The sequence below is a fragment of the Psammomys obesus genome, unplaced genomic scaffold, assembly GCF_907164565.1.
Source record: "Psammomys obesus unplaced genomic scaffold, mPsaObe1.curated_primary_1811, whole genome shotgun sequence".
Taxonomy (NCBI): domain Eukaryota; kingdom Metazoa; phylum Chordata; class Mammalia; order Rodentia; family Muridae; genus Psammomys; species Psammomys obesus.
The window spans coordinates 16,116,877-16,127,412 of record NW_026596073.1 but is presented as its reverse complement, the minus strand read 5'-3'; the positions used below and the strand labels follow the sequence as shown (position 1 = coordinate 16,127,412).

At 39.2% G+C, this 10,536-nt stretch overlaps 1 non-coding gene across 1 annotated transcript; it reads left to right on the top strand.

The window, feature by feature from the left end:
• The first annotated feature begins 9,999 nt into the window (after positions 1-9,999).
• On the top strand, positions 10,000-10,143 carry LOC129690561 (small nucleolar RNA SNORA48). The gene has a single exon (XR_008722314.1). It is a non-coding gene; the product is annotated as a small nucleolar RNA SNORA48 (small nucleolar RNA).
• The last annotated feature ends 393 nt before the right edge of the window (positions 10,144-10,536 follow it).

The following is a 10,536-nucleotide window of genomic DNA, read 5'->3' as shown; positions in this document are numbered from 1 at the left end:
ATTACATTGACATTCTTCCTTGGTCTGTGCTCCTTTTTCTTTCCTACTTTCTTCCTCCTCTCATATTGCAAACATGATTTGTTAGTTTATTGCTGTTTTGATAGAAAATGGTTTCTACATTTCCAAGAATTCAGCAATTTTCAGAAGTCAAGCCCACACACACACACACACACACACACACACACACACACACACACACATACCATCAGAACCATTCCAAATTCACAGAGAAGAAAATTAGTTTTCTCAGCCTAGCTCAAGCGCCTATGACAGAGCAAACGAAACATACTTAGGAGATGGGGTCAGATTATAGTATAAGAAAAGTCCCATACTGGCCTTGCATATATCAGATGTTGGAAAGCATCTGAACTGCTTTTGATTATATATATAATATATATTATAGATAAATAATTATAGATATTATTTATCTATAATATATAAATATATAAAACAAGTCCTCCAGTTCCTTCTAAAATGCCAAAAATTCAGTGGTTTGATGTTATTTTTGCTCCTAAAATTTTGCTAAGTGAGCCTTTTAACATTTATCTCAGCATTTTCAAGTGAAAAAAACCTTAATTTCAGCTCTCATAATTAGTTTGAAAATAGAACTTCCTCAGATACTTGTTTTCCCCTTCTTATAGGGGAAAACAAAGCTCTAGTTCATGGCCATCTCACCTTCCTTCTGTTTTTCTTTGATTTTTTTCTCTTTTTGTGTGTGTGTGTATCTGTTTGTGTATTTGTGTAGATGTGCATGTATATTTTACAGTACATATGCATGTGTGTGTGGCCATAGTAAGATCCACGTATGACACTGGGTGCCTTTCTTTCTCTCCAGCTATATATGATATATAATAACACTATATGTGTGTATGTATGGAAAGAGAAATGGAAACAGACATAGATAGGTAGGTAGGTAGATAGATAGATAGATAGATAGATAGATAGATAGATAGATAGATAAAATCTCTCACTAGCAGACCAAATGTTTTTACTAGACAGGCTGGCAGCAGCTCTAGGGTTAAGAGCACAAAGCAGCCATACTCAAGTTTTTTTTTGTTTTGTTTTGTTTTGTTTTTTACATGGTGCTGGTATCCACCAGGGTACCAGGTGGTACAAGAAATTCCTGGTACAAGAAGTGCACTTACACACTGAGTCATCTCTGCAGCCCTACAAATTACCACTCTAATGATCTTTGATTAAGTCCAATTAAAGCATCTCAACTTACATCATGATGAAGGCATAAAAGCATCAAGAAACATCTAAGCTAGGCATGGAAAGCTGCTGCAGACTTTGTAAATCCTATTGGTCAGAAGTAAGATTACTGCCACAATTTTTCGAGGCGAATTTGAAGCCAACTTTAATTAAAGACTGGCTGGGATGATGGACTCCGGCCAGGTCCATTTCCGGGTTTACAGAAGGTGATGGCAAGTCCCATTTTGCAGCAGCTTATAGAGGCAACCCAGACAGTTATATATTTCTCCGCTAGGTCCAATCAAGGGAAAGTACACCTTCCGACTTCCTTCCTGCCTATAAACATCTGACATACACGGAATCAAGCACATCCAGTGCAGTTAGGTCAAACAAACTTGTCTAGAGGAGAGAAATCATGTGGCTTCTTATAGCCAATGAACAGCAGCGTGCAGCATCTCAAGGAGTGTGTGAAACTTGTCCCTGGGCAAGGGGCCTACAGGCTAGAGGCTAAGCTAGAATTTGCCAAATTCTGCCGCACTTCGCTCATTCCTTTAAGTGAACACCGGAAGTCTGTCTACTCACAGCTGTGACTTAGGCAGAGCGGGAGTCAGCACGGCAGCGCTAGGAAGTGACCCGTTTGCTTCTTCATAATCGGAGCCCCACATTTACCCACATCCCAGTCTGTCTTGGTTCTGCTTGGCATCTTTTCAGAAGATCTTAGAGGAGACCACCAGAGCCAGTTTGAGAAGGAAGAGAACAGCTCTGTATTTGAGTCTGTGCTGATTTCGGAGGAGAGAGCCTGTCTCCATACGGCCTGAGGTAGAAGAGGGAGAAGCACTGAGGAGCAGGATTTGGCAAGTTCTTGAGGCTTTTTCCTGTCCTCCTCCGGTAGTACTTGTACTTCTATCTATAGCCTCAGGCCCACTGATGTCCTCAAGACCAATCTGACCTGGACTCCAGGACAGGCTGCTCCTGACACTATAGCCTGTCTCTGATAAGTAGATCTAAATATTAGATCTTTCTTGTGGCGATTGTTTGATACTTTAGCCTTTCCTGATCAGTGTAGTATGGGTCATCTTTTACCTGGAATACCTGCAGATAATGAACTTCATTTAGGACTATTGCATCAGAATGTCTAGGCAGGTACCAAAAAAAGCACGATTTTTTTTTTTCTGGTCTTTTAGCATGTAAAGTATTTTAATTAATTATTTGAGAATTTCATACATGCATACTGCCTTACTTAGGATTTCTATTGCTGTGAAGAGAAACCACAACCATGACAATTCTTACAAAGAAAAATATTTAATTGGGGCTGGCTTACGGTTCAGAAGTTTAGTTCATTATCCACACCGCAGGAAGCATGACAGCACTCAGGCAGTCCTGGTGCTGGAGAAGGCACTGAGAGTTCTACACCTGGATCTGCAGACAGCAGGAAGAGCAAGTGAACCACAGTGGGAGTAGCTCGAACATATGAAACCTCGAAGCCCCCCCCCACCCCCCGTAGGCAGACATCCTCCAACAATGACACAGCTACTCCAATAAGACCACACCTCTCAATAGTACCAGTCCTATGACCCTGTGGGGCCTTTTTCATTCAAATTACCTCGCTGACAATGTATTTTGATCATATTCACACCTCCCACTACTCCCTATAAATCTCTGGCCATTTTATTGTCATTCATCCACACTTTTGGAGAAAAGTAAAGAATAACATAGCATTTGTAAATTTCTCATTGATCAGAGATGTTCATGACCAGACATTACCTATGAATTTGGCTTCAGGTACGTTGGTGCCTTTATTAGTTTTGTTGTTAATTTGACAGACCTTGTAGGAGGGAACCTCAATTTAAGAATTTCCTCTGTGATATTGCCCTGTGGGGAATTTTCTTTTTCTTTTTTAAATACTTTAATTCTTTGGCAATTTCATACAACATATTTGGATCATACTCATTTCCAATTCTTTCTCTCACTCCTCCCAGATCCACATATATCTCCCTAAGATTTGCACCACTTCCTAGCCTCTTTAAATATTATATGTTCTTGACTCTGGTTTGTGTTGTGCTTATACTTCTGGATGTGTTTTCTGTTCATATTTCATTGTTAAATTTCTGTTGACATCTTTTTAATGATCCAGTTCTTCAACCTTACCTTCCTTTCCTGGTTCTCTGTTTTGCATATGATTCATTCTGTTGGTAAGTCTTTCAATTGAGGTTTCGATTTGGTTTATTGTGAGTATTTTTGTTTATTTCCAACATCATTCAGCTTCAGGGTTATCTTCAGCAATTCTCTATATTTTTATATCTCTGATTTATGTCCTCATTTCATTTTTCTTAGATTTTATTTCTTTTCACATGTCTTTGGATTGTTTGAACAAACTTAAAATCCTTCAAATTCTTTGTCTGGTGGTTCTTCCAATTCATTTTCATTAGGTACAGTAATTATGGAGTACTACTGACTTGAGGAGAAAAGAAAACATGATATCTTGGTTTTTCATGTTGTTTATGTTGTTATGCACATGTGGAGTTAATTTATTGACTGAGTTTTTCTTTTGTGTTTTTTATTTAAAACGTATGATTATCTTTTGTTTTCTTTCAGTGGTGGTGCTTGCAGTGTTCAATGAGACGAGTAAGTCCTATTATAACTGAGCTGTCCTTTCCCTCTGTGGGACTAGTATTTAGGTCTGGAGCTCTAACAGTGGTCTTCCTCTGAGGATCAGCTATTGTCTTATGTCAGCTAGGTCTTTCTTCTTGAATTTGTACTTTTCTCAATGAGTTGTGGATCTCTCCATATGCCCGTGGGACTTACAGAGAGTCAGATCTGGTCAACACTGGGCCCAAAGCTTTTTATAAACCCACTGCAAACTGTGAGTTTCTCCTAGCATGAGCAAACCTTATCCTGTTCATGACTTATCCACTCCCTGTGTCCTCGACAAATTCTGGAACTGTGGAGAAGTGTAGAGCTTACAGCACACATCTGTGTGGTATTTCTTGATTGAGAATTGATATAGGAGAGCCCAGCACATTTAAAACAGTGCCTACCCGGGGAACTGTGAGTGAATGTAACCTGGGTGAAGTCAACAAGCACAGTTTCTGCTTTGGTTTCTACTTCTGGATCATGCCTTGACTTCCTTTGATGATGGACTATACCCAACAAGATGAAAGAGACACTTTCCTCCCCAAGTTGCTTTTGGTCATGCTATTTATTATAGCTGTAGAGAAGGAAACTAGCACAACTGTGCATCTGAGATGACTTTATAAAACTAGCTAACATTCTAACTGGAAATATATTTTGTAGTGCATGTTGACAAAATTTAATCATGTGTCTGATCATACCCATACATAAACATTATAAAATGTAACACCACTGAAGGGCAATTAATTTCCATCATCATAATAATAATTATTATTTATTATTCTCATTAAGAGTAATTAATATGATCTATCACAAATAGCAACTTGAGCGACAGCAGTAATAATGGTGATTGCAACATCTGGAATTTTCAAACATCTTTCTCTAAAGAGCCTAAATATGATGATAACTGAGTGATGTTTTGAAAAACATTTACTAAGTGCTTTCCAGTAAATGACAACCTTACGTATAAGAAATATATATTTGACATCTCTGTGATGAAGAAATTGTTTTCTCAAAGGTGAATAGAAATTAAAAAATCAGCATAAGGCTTTACTTTATATCAAATCAAGTAGTTATAATATAGTTTGATATTTAGAAGTAGGAACAAATAAAATTATGTTTATTGCACAAGAGTCAAAGCTGATTTCAGCGAATCCACTTACAAAGCTATGGAGGTTAGGCTGCTCTGCTAAAATTTCTGCAAAATGTTCTTGTACCAAGACTGACATAAATTTGAATTGGGGAATTCATAATATACACTAAACAAAAAGACAGACTAGAAATGATTTATTTTGTGGTTTCAAATCTGAGAACTTTTATTGTATTTATTTTTGTCATTTTTATTTTTTATTGTATTGAAAATAGATCCCTTTCTCACATAATATATCCCTACTACAATTTCCTTCCTCTCCATTTTCCCAGTTTCTCCCTATCTCCCCTCCTATCCAGATCCACTCACTTTCTGTCTCTCATTAAAAAGAAGAGACTTCTAAGAGATAGTATTGTAATTTAACAAAATAAGATATAATAAGATAAAACAAAAACTATCATATAGAAGTAGGACAAAACAAACCAAGGAAAAGAGTCTAAGAGAAGACATAAGAATCAGAGACCTGTTCATTCACACCGAAGTATCCCAGAAATACACTAAACTGGAAGCCACTATATATAGATAAAGGAGCTGGTGCAAACCTGTGCAGACCCTGTGCGTGCTGCCTCAGACTCTGAGTTCATATGAGCTTTGTTTGTGTTGACTTAGAAGGCCTTGTTTTCTTGGTGTCCTCCTTCTTCTCTGGCTCTTACCCTCTTTCCATCTCCTCTTTTGTGAAGTTCCCTGAACTCTGTGGGGAGGGATTTGATGCAGAAGTTCTGCTTTGGGCTGAGTGTTCCAGGGTCTCTCACTTTTTGCATAATGTCTCTGTAAGTCTCTGTATTTGTTCCCATCTGCTACATGAGAAAACAAGAAGGAATTTTATATCTTTACTATATGTAAAGGGTATTTGTTTTTTGTAAATGATAATTGCTAAAAAAAACATAACTCGTAGATATCACTGAAATGCTTGGAGAAATGTATGAAATTTTCTCATCCAAATAAAAATGCTGGCATAGAATGCAAGATTACTAAGAGTCCCTACCAGGTTTAGTCCTCTCACTAAAAACTACAAGGAAAGAAAAACTATCAAGGGAAGAAAAAACATAACTAAAGTTTTTTTAAGAAAAAAGAAAAAAACTGAAACTTAACCAATGGACTAACTCTTCTTCTGGAATCATCTAAAGGCCAAGTGGACTATGGTTTTGTCTTTCGAATATTTCAAATATTTAATTTCCTTGTAGATGGAGTACATACTGTTTGTGAACACCCTAAAATTCTCTAGATACAATATCAATGATTGACTATAATGGTAGACAGAACATACAAATTTGTTTTTAGAAGTTGGGGAAAAACCCAGATGTCCAGCAACGGAGGAATGGGTACAGAAATTGTGGTATTTTTACACAATGGAATACTACTCAGCAATCAAAAAGGAGGAAATCATGAAATTTGCAGGCAAATGGTGGGATCTAGAAAAAAATCATCCTGAGTGAAATATCCCAGAAGGAGAAAGACAAACACGGTATATACTCACTTATATAGACCTATAAGATGTGATAAACATAATGAAATCTGTACACCTAAAAAAGATAATCAAGAGAGCGAACATGGGATAAGATGATCAATCCTCGTTTAGAAAGACAGATGGGATGCGCATTGAACATTGACAGGAGTCTACTGAGCGCATTTGAAAGACTCTAACTAGCAGTGTTTTCAAAGCAAAGACTCATGACCAAACCTTTGGCAGAGTACAGGGAATCATAAGAAAGAAGGGGAGTTAGTCTGATGGGGAAAGGATAAGAACTCCACAAGGACCAAATATATCTGGGCACAGGGTCTTTTCTGAGACTGACATGCAACCAAGGACCATGTATGGATATAACATAGAACCTCTGCTCAGATGTAGTCTGTGGTAGCTAAGTAACCAATTGGTTTCCTATAGTGAGGGGAACAAGGACTATTTCTAACAGGAACTCAATGACTGGCTCTTTGGCCTCCCCACCCCCCAAGGGAGGAGCAGTCCTGTTAGGCCACAGAGGAGAGCTTTGCAGCCAGTCCTGAAGATACCTGATGAAACAGGATCAGATGAATGGGGAGGAGGTCCCCCCTATCAGTGGACTTGGAAAGGGACACAGTGGAGAGGAGAGAGGGAGGGAGGGAGGGACTGGGAGGGAATGAGGGATCGGGACACGGCTGAGATACAGAGTTAATAAAATGTAACTGATAAGAAAAAAATAAAATAAAAAAAAGAAGTTGGAGAAATAGCTCAGTGTTTAGGAACACTATTTTCAAAGAAGATCTGAGTTTCATTTCTAGCACTTATCTTTTTTGACAGTGTCTTTTGTCTTCTGTGGACATCCACATACTAATGACATATACTCACATCCTCATAAAAATAAAAGCAAATCTTTAAAAACAAAGGTGAATTAATTATTTTTATTATGAGAATAGTACTTCATTTCAAATCTTTTGTATGCATAATTTTCCTATCGTTGAGGTATACTTTTTAAATAAGACTTAAGCAATATAGTTGTCTTCAGAAACAGCAATCTGAGATCATTGCTTCCAGTGATCATATATGCATGAGTGTTCATGTTACAGTAATAAATGGTTTGATGTAAGAGAGAAGATTTCCAGAAAACTTGCTGTGTGTTCAAAAATTAGCAAATGTGACCAAGCTGAAAAAGAATGACTATGGCCCTTCAAGGTCAAAGTGGAATTTCTGGGCTAAAGACTTGATCATAATCTCACCTGCTCATTCCTCTGGTATTAATTGACAGCTACAATGTACAATGTACAGCTATAGTACAAGGTACTATACAAGGTACATGGGTTACAGACAGAAAATAGTCCTCAAGGAGATCATAGCTGCAAAGGAGATTCATTCAACACCAGTACCAGGAGGTACCTGTAACTCAGCATCATTACATGATTACATGAGGGATGCATGCCAACTGTCCCTTTAGCATGTGTTCGTGGTAGTAAGTTCAGAATCACATTGTGACTGAGCATGAACTTCCACATCAGATACTTATGTTGAGGCCCTACTCTGTGATTTATTAAAAGTATGACCTAAGGAAATTGTTTTATTTCCCTCTTCCTGTCTTCAGCATCTGTGAGATAGGGATATTGACCTGTGTGACAAAATTAAACAATCTAATCTATGCTTTGGGTTAAACAGTGCAATATTTTTTTTTTATTTTATGGGTTTTGGTTGAACAAATGACATTCAAAATTCACTCATAAAGTTGGAAATTGGACTTCATGAGGTTAAATACCTGTTTATTAAAAAAAAAAGTATTATGAGTGCCAAAGACAAGCCACAGACAAAAGGCTCCAATTACAACACTGGAAAAGGCTTGAACTTTCCGTGTCTACCATGTATACGCAGGCAATAGCCCATGCAGCACTGTCTTTTACCCAGAGAAAACATGAAAGTTTTTAAGGAGTTCAAAGTCTTACATGCAATGGGCATCTCTGTATCAGAACCATCAACTTCTTTGTGCTCCTCAGAGATGATGGATATATTTGTGTCCAGTATAAATGAGGTTCAAGTGTCAGTTCTATCAGTCAGGTACTACTGGCTTAACCAACAGATTGAGTCCAGACAAATGTTTACTATGGGGAGCCACACACATGACCTGGAAAGCCAGCCAGCAATCCTGATTCATGTCCAGAGTTCTTAATCTCAAATAGAACTGTCCTTCACCTGTCACACTCAGTTTTCCAAAGGACAGGTGAAATGCACAGACAATTGACAACTAAGCCAGTCAGGAAAAAATGTAACAAGGGTCATTTAGATGGATAATCCAACCTGCTTTGTCTTTTACCCACTGAATGCAAGGGCCATGTTCATGGTCACATCTGCACAGCTGGTGTGGAGATTGGACAGTCAGAGTAGGTCAGTAGATACCATCACATTTTACTTAGCCAAGTATATGAGCTCGTCCTAACGTTGATAGAAACTTCTTTCCCCAAAGACATAGGTTCCCCCACTTGCTATGAAGCTGGATGTCACTGGAACTATTTCCTTTGTACAAGAAGGTTATTGAGCCCTTCTCTTCTTCTTTGTCATGCCAGAGTTCAATCCCACCAAAGAGAAATACAAAGTTACAGTCCAAATGCCTTCAGCAATCTGATGCCCTGGTGTCCAGGAAAACTCAAAAGCAAATAGTTGCTTTTCAAAATCAAGCCATGTCTAGAAGACAGCTCCACAAAACAAAAACAAAACCTTCATAAGGTGTCTTGTATTGTGTGAACTTAAATCGGTGACATCATCTGTTACAAAGACTGCTTTCTTAGGTGGGTCATTAGGGCTCTTGGGTCTCCCATGTGGAAAGTTTGCCACAGCTTCTCCCAGCTAATCCTTATGAGTCCTGATCAAGTTATGTACAAGACCAAGCAGAACAACCAGGTAAGGCTTGTGCTGGTTTCAGTACCCTGTGAATTGCAGTAAAGTGCTCAGTTTCTCTTGTGATGACAGAGACCCCCACCTCCGCCAGCCCTCAGAAATTGCTGGTAGTTATCTTAGGAAGATACGGGTCAGGGTAAGGTATAAAGAGTCTGGGAAACTCATAATTCAATGATTTGAATCGTTTCACTGATGTTTGGCTTTTGGTTTGGGGTCAGGGTATCATATCTTACTATTGTGAGCCCCACCTCCACCTCAAAAAAAATCCAGGCAGGAGTCTGAATTTTAAGCGGTTAATTTACACGTGAAAAGCACACGCCTGGAACTCTGGAAATTCAAACTGCTCACTGAACAACAGGACTTCCTTGCTAGTTAGCCAGATCTGGATGTCAGAACATTAGACAGGGAAGCCATGAAAGATGATAAGTAACAAAGTGTTTGTGTTAACTTCTGTGAATTTTATTATCAGAGTCTATGTGTATGTCAGCTGAACGTTCCGTTTTGAATTAAGTTGTCAATCTATCTCTAAAGTGCTGGAACACTTGGCTACTAACTCAGCCATGCGTGGGTAATTCGGTTTATTTAGCCCTATGGATTTTAAATAGTGTATATCAAGGGGAAAATGTTCACTAGGTTATTTGCATTTTAATCTTTTAGAAAAAAAAAAACTGTTACCCCCTGGCAATGGGCAAAGAGACACTTTGTTAGTGGTGTTGTTCTTAGATCAGTCAGGGACAGAGAAGATGGCCGTCTTTTGCTCATCTTTGCTTGATGCCTGGCTTGGCGGCCAAAGCTATTTTATGCCTAGGACACATAAAAACCAAATCAAATCAAATCCAGACAGAGCAGCGCTAAGAGAAGACCTGCATTCCACCATGCCACACAGTGTGGGAGGGAAAAGATGCCCCCTCCTGCAGTCTGGAAAGCTGCCCACAAAGTCAAGAGCACCGGAGAACTGATCCTGCCCCTCACCGGACTCTGGAGAGCTGGCCTGGACCGCACTGTAGAGAAGGCTGTAGTGGGGTGTGTGGGCTGATGGTGGTGAGCTGATCAGGACAGCCTAAGTGAGGGAGAGCTGGCCTCCTCGGCTGTGAGGCTGTGAGGCTGTGAGGTGGCGTGGTGTGTATGTGGGGGCGTGGTGTGTATGTGGGGGCGTGCTGGGCAGCACAGTGGAGTGGACCCTGATGGCGAAGGCTCACTGAGCCTAACC